The 13,146-nt window shown below is 37.4% G+C and overlaps 1 pseudogene; it reads right to left on the bottom strand.

Moving 5' to 3' along the window:
- Positions 1–11,633: 11,633 nt before the first annotated feature.
- Positions 11,634–13,146, bottom strand: part of LOC112405416 (solute carrier family 25 member 36 pseudogene) — a 29,791-nt pseudogene continuing 28,278 nt past the window's right edge.

The following is a 13,146-nucleotide window of genomic DNA, read 5'->3' as shown; positions in this document are numbered from 1 at the left end:
TGACATAAAGCCACAATGGGCTGAGTCTAAGAAACATACGCTGTTTCTTAGACTTCCCCTGATAGTACCTTGTTTGGAGAGAATTATATATAACTGAAAAGGAAACATTCCCTCCGGCCAGAAACTTGGCTTAGAAATGCTCATCTGGGGAAGTTATTTTTTGTTTGCCATTTAAATAAATCCACTGATATAAATCAATATTTGTGAGTATTAGGGAAGACCAAGTAAACAAACAAAGCCCTACATATTTATTGCAAACAGAACCGCTGTTGAGATTTCCTAGGGGAATTGAGGAATAGGGAGGGGGGGTCATCATTTCCTGCACAGAGAAAATGAACTGTTTCATTAGTTTCGATACAGACACATTTTTCTTTAAAAATAGTGGTTAGTGAAATCTTGTCGAATATGTAGCTCTTAATAGGTATACGAAGCATCAAGAATATTAGGTACAAATAACAGCATTAGGATTAGGTCTCACCTCATCCCCACCGTCTGGATAGAACTCCCTAAAAGGAGAAAAGCAGCTGCTGACCTTCGGGAACTGGCAGGACACTTACAACTAGGCCAAGTGGACATAAACAATCTCACGAACAGCGACATCAGACAAGGGCGTTTGTGACTGTGCTGAAGTGAGAGAAAAAACAAATGAGAAAACTTGATAATTTTGTCTAGGTGCACAAACCACAGATACCAAACGTCCCTCTCTCTTGGCTAATATGGGTGACTATCACAGCTCTGGCTCACTACATACCTTGTAGATAAGATTTATTAAGAACGTAGGCTAGAATTGCCCTTCTTTCCTGATGGTATCTGATCTACAGCAAAGTCCTGCTTCCTTCAGCCCTGCCCCAGATCACCTAACCCATGCCCGGCTTCTAGAATTAATCCTTCCACACAGTTTCTTGCTGAGCTGCCCCACAGTTCCCCATGGTGTGCGTCCTCCCTCACTGCAATGAGCACTAAACCCAACTAGTTCAACTATAGGTGTGTTCCTGGTGATCTTTGGCTGAAAGACATTGATTCTATTCACTGATTTCTCAACAGCCAATCCTTCCATCCCTTCTTTCCTGGAAACAGAACTATGATGTTTAGCTAGTAACATTCTTGTTCTCCAGGAAGGTCAGCCTCACTCCCAACACAGGATGCCTCATGATTGGTGCTTGCAAATGTTAGTTCTAAGGATGGGCATGGAAACCAAATCTAGTCAATGTGACCTGAGGGGAAATGGATTTATTGTGCTATCTTTTATCAGAAATATGTATTAAAAATTTTTAGTGACATTTATTATTTTCTTTCTAATTTTACAAGCAATACATGTTCATGGCAGACAACTAGAAATACATAAAAGCATAAAGTAAAAATTAAGTCATCCGTAATCCCCACTCACCAGAGGTAACCATCATTAGCATTTTGAAGTATTTCCTCCCAGGGTCTACATATTTTTTTAATTGAAATATAATTGACCTATATCACTACGTTAGTTCCAGTTGCACAACATAATGGTTCGATATTTCTATATACTACAAAATGATTTCTATATACTACAAAATGTCTAGTTAACATACGTCACCATGTAAGGATATTACAATATCAGGAATTCCCTGGCGATCCAGTGGTTATGACTTCACGCTTTCACAGCCGAGGGCCCAGGTTCAATCCCTGGTCGGGGAAATATGACCCTGCAAGCCACCTGATATGGCCAAAAAAAAAAAAGATTACAATATCATTGACAATGTTCCCCACCCTGTACATTTCATCCCTGTAACTCATTTATTTTTTAAGTGGAAGTTTGTACCTCTTAATCTCCCTCCCATATTTCACTCATCCCCCAACCCCCCTCCCCTCTGGTAACTGCCTGTTTGTTCTCTGTATCTATGAGTATGTTCTGTTTTGTTATGTTTGTTCATTTGTTTTGTTTTTTAGATTCCACATCTAAGTGAAATCATATGGTATTTGTCTTTGTCTGACTTCTTACACTTAGCATAATCCATGTTGTAACAACATTCCTTTTATGGTTGCAGATTTCATTCCTTTTATGGCTGCAGAAATACCATTATTTTTAATGAATATATAACATTTAATTATTGAAAGTCCTTATTTTTTTGGAAATCTAAAATATTTCATTTATAGCAGAGGGTAAAAGCTGAGAAACTTAGTATGCTTTTACTTTCTTCCTCTCATAGCATTAGTTACATCCTAAGATATTAAAACATAATATAGTATTTTAGACCGACATTATCGCTACTTAATTTTTTATGTCCTATTGCCTTTTTTCAAGGATAGTTTTTGATGTATGTACTGTTTTATTGAACATATTCAAATAATATTACTTCCTCCTTCCCTTCCTCCCTTACTTCTTCCTTCTCTCTTTTCTCTGTTTCTCTCCTCCTTCTTGTTACATGGCCTATCAGCATTTTTTTTTTTTTCCTTTCACATGAACAGTAAATCTGGGTCACAATATTTTTTCCTTGAAGCTTTGTCTGTGTTGCTTCTTTGTCTTCTGAACTACTGTTTTGAGAAAGAAAAAAAAAAGATTTTTTTTTCTTTGAATGTATGTCCTAAGAATAATTTTAATCTTAGAAGTATGTAAAAACTCTTTGAAAATCTATCCGTTTGCTTCTTGAATAAACTGTAGAGTCAGTTGAACAATTGATGAAACTTCAAAAAAAAGACAGCAAAAATGTGTTATTTCAAATGCTGCATAATTAAAAGTCTAATCCTTGCTAACACTTGGCAGTATTTTAAATTTTAGCCATTCTGATGGGTACATAGTCATATCTTGTGATTTTAATTTGCGCTTTCCCGGTGACTAATGATATTGAACATCTTTTCATGCTCATTGGCCATTCCTTTAACTTCTCTTTTAAAATGTCTTAACTGCTTTGTCTATTTTTTGTTGGTTTGTTTTACTTCTTCTTATTGATTTAAAAGTTATTTTTATATTTAGATACAATCTTTTAGCAGATATTTGTTTCACTTTAAGAAATTGAATTGGAAATTATAGCCAAATATATGGGTGTGATTTAATGAAAAAGGATTTATGTAACTCCAAACTGTGATATACATAAAAACGTTGGCAGGTGAATAAGCAGTTACATGTTTTAACCTGAAATGTTTAGTATACATGTATTCATTTCCTATTGCTGCTGTGACAAATTACCAAAACACAGTGGCTTAAAACAGCACAAATTTATTATCTTACAAGGTCTGTAGTTCAAAAGTCCAAGGGTCTTACTGGGCTAAAATCAAAGTGTCAGCAGGGGCCTTTCCTTTTGGAGGCTCTTGGAGAGACTTCATTTCCTTGCCTTTTCCATCTTTTAGAGGACTCCTACGCTCCTTGGCTTGTGGCTCCATTCCACAATCTTCAAAGACAGCCATAAGAGACTGAATCCTTCTCATGCTGTCGTCTTTCTGGTTGTTCCTCTTTTGCCTTCCTCTTCCAATTGTGAGGAGGACCCTTGTGATTGCACTGGGCCCTCCAGGGTAATCAGGGATAATCTTCCTATGTTAAGATCATCTGACTAACAACCTTAATTCCATCTGCAATCTTAATTTCTCTTTACCAATATAACATAGCATGTTCACAAGTTCTGGGAATTAGGATGTGGATATCTTTTGAAGACCATTGTTTTGCTTAGCATAGTATATATATTACTAATTCTTAAGATTTCTCCATATTTTTTTTGTTTTTTTTTTTAACATATGAACTTCTGGTCCCAATTGTATCAGGTAAGAGGACTTGTATAGTATCTAAGGGAATCTAACAATGCAACAGAGATGAATCTGACAGCTACCTTTGAGGGAAGATAAATACCGCATGTAGGTGAGCACCCTGGGATGGAGCATCTTGGAAAGGGACAGGGCCCCAGAACCCAGGTTCTCCAGTTTTGCTGGGCACACTTTTTTTTTTTTAAAGATTTTTTTTTTTTGGATGTGGACCATTTTTAACATCTTATTGAGTTTGTTACAATATTGCTTCTGTTTTGGTTTTTTGGCATGAGGCATGTGGCATCTTGGCTCCCCAACCAGAGACTGAACCCACACCCCCTGCATTGGAAGGCGAAGTCTTTACCACTGGACCACCAGGGAAGTCCCTCGCTGGGCACACTTTTTGATCCCTCCCACTCAAGGGAACTAGAATACTAAAATATGGGAGGCAGGAGGAACACTTGATTAAAAATGATACAAACATCCTATTTAGAAGATTTATTGGAGGATGGTATTAAAGTAGATCAAGCAGAACACAAGGAATCATGGCAGGAACGAGGTAGGGAGAACACTGGTCACATTTACTCAACTTTGGTGGAAAAGACATTCCACATCTGGCATCAAGCATCACGCTCCCTGAGTGGAGGATTCAGGGAGGTGCTCAGGAGGAGCACAATTCAGGAACACGGGGGGACAATTACAAACTCTCTAAGAAAGGATGAGCGACAGAGGGCAGGAAGTAGTTCTGCTGGTGGAGGCTGAGCCTGAGAATTTCTTACCAGATCTCACAGTCTTAACTGGATGTTCAGGTTGATGTGGCCTGGGTGTGGTGGTTTACAGTGTAGTTGGGGGTTATACTGGTGTGTGATATATGAATGATATAAAGGTCAAGATATAATCAATGCATCAAGTCCACTACTGTACAGTACAGGGAACTCTACTCAATATTCTGGAATAACCTATATGGGAAAAGAACCTGAAAAAGAATGGATATATGTACATGTGTAACTGAATCAGTTTGCTGAACACCCAAAACTAACACAACATTGTAAATCAACTGTACTCCAATATAAAATAAAAATTAAATTTAAAAAAGTTTTTTCAAACTAAAAAAAAACCTCACAGAAACAAAGCATCAAGTCCATGACTATAAACCGATCACTCACTAAGGCCGCCATACTACAAGTCTTATAAATGGACATAAGTGCACTGTACATGCATTATACAGGCATGTATAGCTCCAATTGAGAACAAAGCAGTACCTGTCTTAACGGTAGCCAGTTGTCTCCTTCTTCTCTGCAGTTTGTTGTTAAAAGTCTTTTATCTCTTTATTCCAAACGTACCTCCTATGGAATGGAAGAATAGTCTCCAGGAGTTCCTGGCTCCTGCTTTAGAAGGATTGAGCCTCCTGATCAGACTGCAGGTTGCCGTAGAGTGTCCACATTCTCCCAGGGCCTAGGAGGCTGCGTGGCATGACCTTGCCTTCCTCACTTTTGAGCAGTTTACCTCCTGAGTATCTGAATGTCTCCTGGGCAGCAGAGAGGTCCCAGGTCAGCCCCAGAGTCCTGAAGAGACCAAGAGAAGAAAGTGACTGCATTTATCTGAGGAGGAGTGATCCACACTAGAAGCAGCAAGTGTACTGTTATAGCTACAAAGAGGTTAGTTATATAAAAAGAAAATTATGTAGGAAATTATCAATGCTGTAAAAATTAAAGTAAACAGAATAAATGAAAAATAAGGCTCTTTTTCTGAAGACTAACTGGAAAACAATACTTCTAAGAATTTAATTTCTTAGCTGCTGCTCTCTCTCTCTCTCTCTGTGTCTCTCTCCTTCCTTCCTTCATTTTTTCTACTCTCTTGATTGGCTGCTATTATGAGAGAATGCAGGCTGCAGAGAATCCTCTCAAACCCTGAAGAAATTATTGTGGTGTTCAGTTGGTAATACTGAGCTGTGTTACCTGTTTTTCACGTTAAAGTCTATTGTCTAGGATCATTGAACCAGAGCAAATAGAGTAGACACATGGTTAAAGTGTTAGTGTAAAGAGCAGCAAAAGCTATCAAACACAATTTCTGATTGCCAGGGGGGCTGTATGTTCTGAGGTTTCATTCTGTCGCTTGGAATCAGTGCTGCAGTCTATGCTCTGATAGCCCCCAGAGCCTCCCAGGCAGCCTCCTCCTTTGTGGTTATGAGTCCAGAGGCACATGGGAGGTGTGTGCACTATATTCTCTTGTCCATTGCTCAGATTTTTTTTTTCAGGTGCCACGCAAAACTTCCTTCTCTCATCAGTCAAAACAAAACAACAAGAAGAAAAGACACTTGTAAACTGATTCAGGCAAGTTACTTCCCTTTGGCCTCCAATTATTTCACCAGACATTTGGATCTCATTGTGGGTCCATTTGTTATTAATAAAACATTCATCATGCTCACATGCATATGGATTTCTTATCACTTTGGTTTAGTGTTGAAACAAAAGGCTGCCCTTTAATTAGAGGCTTCTAATGAAATATTTAAGCTGTGTTAGTGACTCTTCACTTAATCACTTTTCATGTGGGCAGGGTTTGGTTTGTGGTTTGGTAAATGTCAAGGGTACTAGTTATGGTGATTTTGGATGATTCTCAGTGGTTCTCTGAATGTGAGCAGGGCCCATCTGGCCATTTGAAGATTTCAGCATATGAATAGGCATTGCATATTCAGTAACCACTTGCTAGATTCAAACTGTAACTACCATTCTCACCACTCAAAAGCCCTGGTTTTCTATTAGTTCTTTGTAGTTGGCAGTAAATCTCAGAGCAGATGTTTTTTCTTTGGCCTTGATGCATGTAAGGTAGAGGGAGCAGGGTAAATCTAGCTTTCCATGTGAATCTTCACCATCTTTAGTCCAGAAGAAAAAGACCAAATACTTTTGGAAAGCAGTGTAGTCTCCCCACAGGATAAAGTTCATTTAAGTAAGTGAAAAATGAATATGTAAGCTATTACATCAAGACTACAGTAAAAAAGGATGATGTAATTCTCAGCAGAGGAAAGTCGATGTTTTGGAAACTTTTGTCTTTGCTTCAGTTTGAGTTACCAGAAGGTTCATTGGCATGCACGTATAGGATTGTATCACTCACATGCCATTATTCTCTGAATCTGGTATTGCTCGATGCCAAAACCACATAGAGTGCTTTTAAGGTAAAGTCTAAAAAATATAGATACTAGCTGACCTGTAGCTAACAGTAAAGTGTTACTTTATTTGAGAGTCTCTCAATGCTGTGACACAAGGCTCACCTTATGGTCTGCAGTTATTTCTGTTAGGTCTCTCATCTTATTTAAAAATTGACAATCTGCATGAATATGTATTTTATTTATCTATTCCAATAGTTCTATGAGGGAGAGAGGGCAGGTGTTACTGTTCGTCTATGGTAAATTAAAACTTTGTCAAGTTTTTCTTTGCGATATTCACTTTTAATTGAAATTTATGTAGTAAGAACATTAAAACTTTGCCGCATGTGTGGAAAAGTTTCTCCCCATTTCGTTTTTTCTATCTACAGAGAGAAGAAAAGAACAAACTTAGAGAGAAGCAGATCGACAGACTGTGCAGGCCCTGATAGATAAAAACACTGTCTGTAAGGTAGCGGTAATTCTTATCCCCATTATACAGATGAATAACGGGGATAGAGAATTTGTAAATATCAGAGGCAGCCAGTAAATCTGTGGATTGCAAATCTCTCATACCCACAATAACTATGTGGGTAGGAATTGTAGAGGAGTAGGTCTGACATGATTAAATTTATCTTTATCACTGTATCGTATTATTTTACTGGTTATAATTAACAAGTATTTATTAATTTTTCTGTTTGAAAGAATATCAATTAAAGGAAGTGTAGTGGATGTAGTAAATGCTTCAGTGCATGTCTGTATCTTTGTTTTTTCTTAACACTTTATTTTATTTTATTATTTTTTAATATTATTTATTTGGGTGCACTGGGTCTTAGTTGCGGCACACAGTATCTTTGTTGAGGCATGTGGGCTCTTCATTATGGCATGTGGGATCTAGTTCCCTGACCAGAGATTGAACCCGGGTCCCCTGCATTGGGAGTGAGGAGTCTTAACCACTGGACCACCAGTGAAGTCCTGTCTGTATCTTTGTTTACTTGAAAAAATATGTATTCTGCGGTAGATGTGTGGAGTGTTTTATAAATGTCAATTAGATCCTGTTAGTTGATGGTGCTGTTACATCCCTCAGTGTCCTTATTGATTGTGTTTAGTAGTTCTATCAATTGTTGAGAGAAGAGTGCTAAAAGTCTCCACTTGTAATTGTGGATTTGTCTGTTTCTCCTTTTAGTTCTATCAGTTCTTGTTTCACTTATTTTGCAGCTCTGTTTTTTGGTGCATACATGTTTAGAATTGCTGTATCTCTTTGCTGGATTGACCCTTTTACCATTATGTAATGTTCCTCTTTGTCCCTGGTAATTTTCTTTGTTTAAAGCCTACTTTGTTCTGATATTAATATAAGCACTATTGCTTTCTTCTGATTAATGCTTGATATATCTTTTTCCATCATTTTATGTTCAATGAGTTATAATTAAAGTGAGTTTTTTTAAGACAGCACAGGAGTTTAGTCATTTTTGTTTTTATCTATTCTGTCAATCTTTGTCTTTTAATTATATATTTAGACTATTTACATTTAATGTAATTTTTGATATGTTTGTGCTTAAAATTGTCATTTAATAATTTTTTTTCTGTTTTTCATTTCTCTATTTTCTTTTCCCTGCTTTTTTGTGAGTTACTTGAAAAAATTTTAGAATTTTTGACTTTGATTCCATTTTGATTCAGGTATAGTGTTTTTGAGTGCATCTTTTTGTATAGATTCTTTTAGTGATCACAGTTATGCATACATAAATTATCACAGTCTACTGGTGTCAACATTTTTGTAGTTCAAGTGAAGTATAGAAAATTTACCTCCATTTTGGTCTCTTTAATCTCCATTCATATAACATAACATAATATGATATGATATGATATAATGTGATATAACATAATATTTTATAATATTATCTTAAAAAATAAGAAAAAGACTCTGAAAGGTGGAGTGGAAAAGGCACACTATTTAGGGATCTTGGATTCAAGGAACAAGACAGTGATGAGTTCCATGAGATTCCTTTTTGCCTCCTATACATTCCAGTTTGGGTGTTGGAGAAGCCTGCACCCAGGAAAGATCAATGACCACAGATTGAAAGCCCACAGAAAAGCCTGTTCTCTCTAGGTGGGAAAAAAGCAATTTAGCAAGACAGAAAACTTTGACAATAACCACCTATTCCAACCAAACATCATGGAAAAACGCAGGTGCTCTGCTACCCCAGTCAGCAAAGACTGAGTAGGGAGCCTAAACTTCCACTTTCATTTGGTAATAATAAGGCTTTATATTAAATTTTATCTATATCAAATTTATGTTATAATATGATTTTTATTCTAAATGTGTTGAAGTTCATTTCATGGCTCAGAGTATAATCTATCTTGGTGATTGTTCCATGTGCACTTGAAAATAAATTTTGCTGTTAGGTGGAGTGTTCTATACATTATTCAGGTTTAGTTGGTGGATAGTGTTGTTTAGTTCTGTAATACTTAATGATTTTATGTTTACTTGTTTTATCAGTTACTGAGGGGAGTATTGAAGTTTTCAACTGTAATTGTGGATTTGTTAATTTCTTTCAGTTCCATCAGTTTTTGGCTCATATACTTGAAGCTCTGTTTTTAGATGCATACTTTAATGGAGGATTGACTTTCTTATCATTATGTAGTGTCCCTTTTTATCCCCAGTATTACTTTTCTTTCTGAAGCTAACTTCATCTAATATTAACATACTTACTCCAGCTTTCGTTTGTATAATGTTTGCATGGTATATCTTTCTTCATCCTTTTCCTTTTTATCTATATATGTCTTTGAACTTGAAGTAGATTTGTTGTTGATAGCACATATTTGAATCTTGCTTTTTAAAATCCAATTTGAAATTTGTTTTGAAAATTAAATTCACATTTAATGTGATTATTTGTATGATTGGATTAAAACTTACTTTTTTTTCTAGCTATTTTCCATTTCTTCTCTCTGTTCTTTGCTCCCCTCCCCCTTTTCTGCCTAGAGCATTTTCAGTGTTTCTATTTTATCTCCTCTATTAACTTATTATTTATACCTCTTTAAAAATTTGTTTTAGTTGTTAATCTAGGGCTTATCATATGCATATTTAAGTAATAAATTTTCAAATGATACTATACTACTTCATATGTACTGTACTGACCTTCAACTGTATATTCTTTTTTTATTTTATTTTTTTGTTTGTTTTGCGGTGCATGGGCCTCTCACTGTTGTGGCTTCTCCCATTGTGGAGCACAGGCTCCGCACGCACAGGCTTAGCGGCCATGGCTCACGGGCCCAGCTGCTCCGCGGCATGTGGGATATTCCCAGACCGGGGCACGAACCAGTGTCCCCTGCATCGGCAGGCAGACTATCAACCACTGCGCCACCAGGGAAACCCCTCAACTGTATATTCTTTTTTTTTTTTTTTTTTATGTATACTGAAATGACTACCACACTGGAGTTTAATTGTATAAGTTTCATACACCAGTATAGCAACATCCATAAGTGAAAGTCTTTTAATTGAATTACAGCAAATATCTTCATAAGGGCCATACATTTAAAGTATTAAAAGGTGCAGTTGAACTCAACAGCAAAATGTAAAAGCTATATCCTGTTAACATGCTTAATCTGAATTAACTTGAATCTTTCTATGATTTACCATTCAAGAAATTCGGATGGAATAAATTCCTTGTCCAAAGCAGTTTGTTCATTTATAAAACTGTAAGTTAATTAGGATCACTACCTGCCCAATCAGATTGCAGAGGGTCCTTCTTCTATAATGTTTATACTGCCCCAGATATTTATAACGTCACCTTAAAAAAAGAAAACACCTTGTAAGGACAAAGCTGAAAATTACCATTTTCTCTACTAAATAAATGCAATGTATGCAGAGCTTCTGGAAATAATTCTAAGGTTCAAATTCTTAATGTGAAACCAAATAGAGAAAGATTCAGAAGCAGTAAATTTTTTCCACTTTAAGAAAATGATACCTAGGTATCACAGGGGATAATTCAAGTTCATAATTAATAAGTCACTGAAAAGACACTGCATTCATTCATGTATCATTAGGTTAGAAAAGATAAGAGGACATGCTCAAGTCACTGAAATGGCCAAGAATCAACATTTTACTGGTCGTGTCCCAAACTATTACCATTTGAATTGATACATTAACAAACAATTTAAGTGTTCACATTATGCTAAACTTAAAGCACCTGTGAGCAGTGGAAACCAAAATATTTTAAAGCTAAAAATAAATACATGTTTAGACACTACTTCATTTATCGTCAAAAAGTGACTACTAATGCCAAATGATTAACTTTAAAAGATAGTGCCAGATCCTCTCAAGGAAACGTGAAAATACTACTATCATTGTTATTTTTCAATTTTATAGGAATTATGCCGAAGTTAGAAATTTATGACTGTCAATACTATCTTTGGATAGTTATACAGTTACAGATGGCTCTGTCTGGAAGACTGGAAAAGTGCTCATGGAATAAACACTATACTCTGATTGCCATAAATCAACAAAATGCCAACTGTGTCCTGTGGACATGGTAGAGAAAATGGCAATTTTGAAGAACGAGCACTTCTAAAGGCTTTTTCTTGGAGGCAGCCAAGGTTTTTTTTCACATTACTAAAAAGACTAAGTAATGTGGTTATGATTACTTTAATTCCTACAACCAAACTTCCACTTAGGTATAGTTCCATGTTCCCACACTATTTTCCTTCTGTCCACCAAGCTGGCTTCGGTACTCCATGGTCCACTGTATTTTTTGCTCTTCCCTCTTTATAGTACAGTAGCCTGGTGGTGCTATCCATTGAGCAGGTAGACCACTAATTCATAGGTGTCCATCATAATGGCTGTGTTTGGAATCTGTCTCACCAGATGAGTTGTCAGACCACGGTAAAGAGACCCATAGCCTTCTTCTTGAACAAGCAAAGACAGTGTCTGAAAAAAGGATCTATATTTTGTTCCCTCCTCACACAGTCTTGTTCTTACAACTTTATGTGGATATGCTATAGTTGTGGCATGTTTTTGAGGTGGCAGCAGCGTTTTTGAGGTGGCAGCAGCTAGCATCATTCCCACAAAATCTGATGCTTCTTTTACAGACTCTTCTTCATTTTCCATTGTAGAAGCAATCTTATATTCCAGTAGTTTTTGCTTAATACTTTCATAAATAACAAAATGGATAACAGTCTCTGATATGCCAGCATATGAAGCAGACATGCCCCTATAAAATCCTCTAAGTCCGTCTGTCTGATACACTTTATGGACACACTCAAAAGCGCCCATTCGCTTTTCCCCACGGTTCCTTGCATCAAGCTGTAACTGAGTCTTTATAAGCTAAATGGGGTTGGTCGCTGTGATTGCAGTAAAACCTTTCACCTTTTGCACTATGATCAGTAATATTGCACATCCATTTTTATGAAATATTTTGGATTATTTTGTATTCAGTTTCTTGTGCTCTAACTTGCCCAAGATCTCTCTTCATTGGTAAAGAGTATTTCACCACCTTGATCTTTAAAGCTTTACCTTCCAACTTTAAAACTTCAATGAGTCAGTCAACAATTACTGCCATTGCAGCTGAAATCATGTGTACCTGGGTAGAATCAGGATCAAATAAACCATTCAACTTTTCCTTGCAGTTTGAATAAGCAGCAAAGTATATTGCTCTGGAAGGGGCCACCCCCACTAAATCGGGGCCTAATCCTCTAAACAGGGGATGAGGCCCTTCTTTTTCCAAGATCACCTTTAGACAATGGAGAGGTCCAGGAGACACTACTCGATTGACACTGTTTCCAGCCATGGTGTTCAGCTGAACTTCAGAGTTGTAAAGTGTCACAGAAGATGACTGCAGCCGTGTTTTTACAACTTCCAGTGGACATGTCAGAATAGCTCCCACCGTACCGCCACATCCTCCGGCAAACAGATGCACCAGCGTGTCCCTCTGGCTCAGTCTCTCTCCCGCATGTCCTCTGGGCGCTGAGGCGGGACGCGGATCTGGCTGCCGCGACGGTCGCAGCTTCTGCCCCCCAACTGTATATTCTTAATTCCTCCTTCCCATCCTTTGTGCTACTGTCATACTTTTTCATATGCTATAAATATAGAATGGGGCTTCCCTGGTGGTGCAGTGGTTGAGAGTCCGCCTGCCGATGCAGGGGACACGGGTTCGTGTCCTGGTCTGGGAAGATCCCATGTGCCGCGGAGCGACTGGGCCCGTGAGACATGGCCGCTGAGCCTGCTAGTCCAGAGCCTGTGCTCTGCAACGGGAGTGGCCACAACAGTGAGAGGCCCGTGTACCGCAGAAAAAAAAAAAAAAAAA

Source organism: Neophocaena asiaeorientalis, unplaced genomic scaffold (assembly GCF_003031525.2).
Source record: "Neophocaena asiaeorientalis asiaeorientalis breed wild unplaced genomic scaffold, Neophocaena_asiaeorientalis_V1.1 scaffold220, whole genome shotgun sequence".
Classification (NCBI taxonomy): Eukaryota; Metazoa; Chordata; class Mammalia; order Artiodactyla; family Phocoenidae; genus Neophocaena; species Neophocaena asiaeorientalis.
The sequence above is the reverse complement of the archived record's forward strand: the minus strand, read 5'-3'. Positions and strand labels throughout refer to the sequence as shown.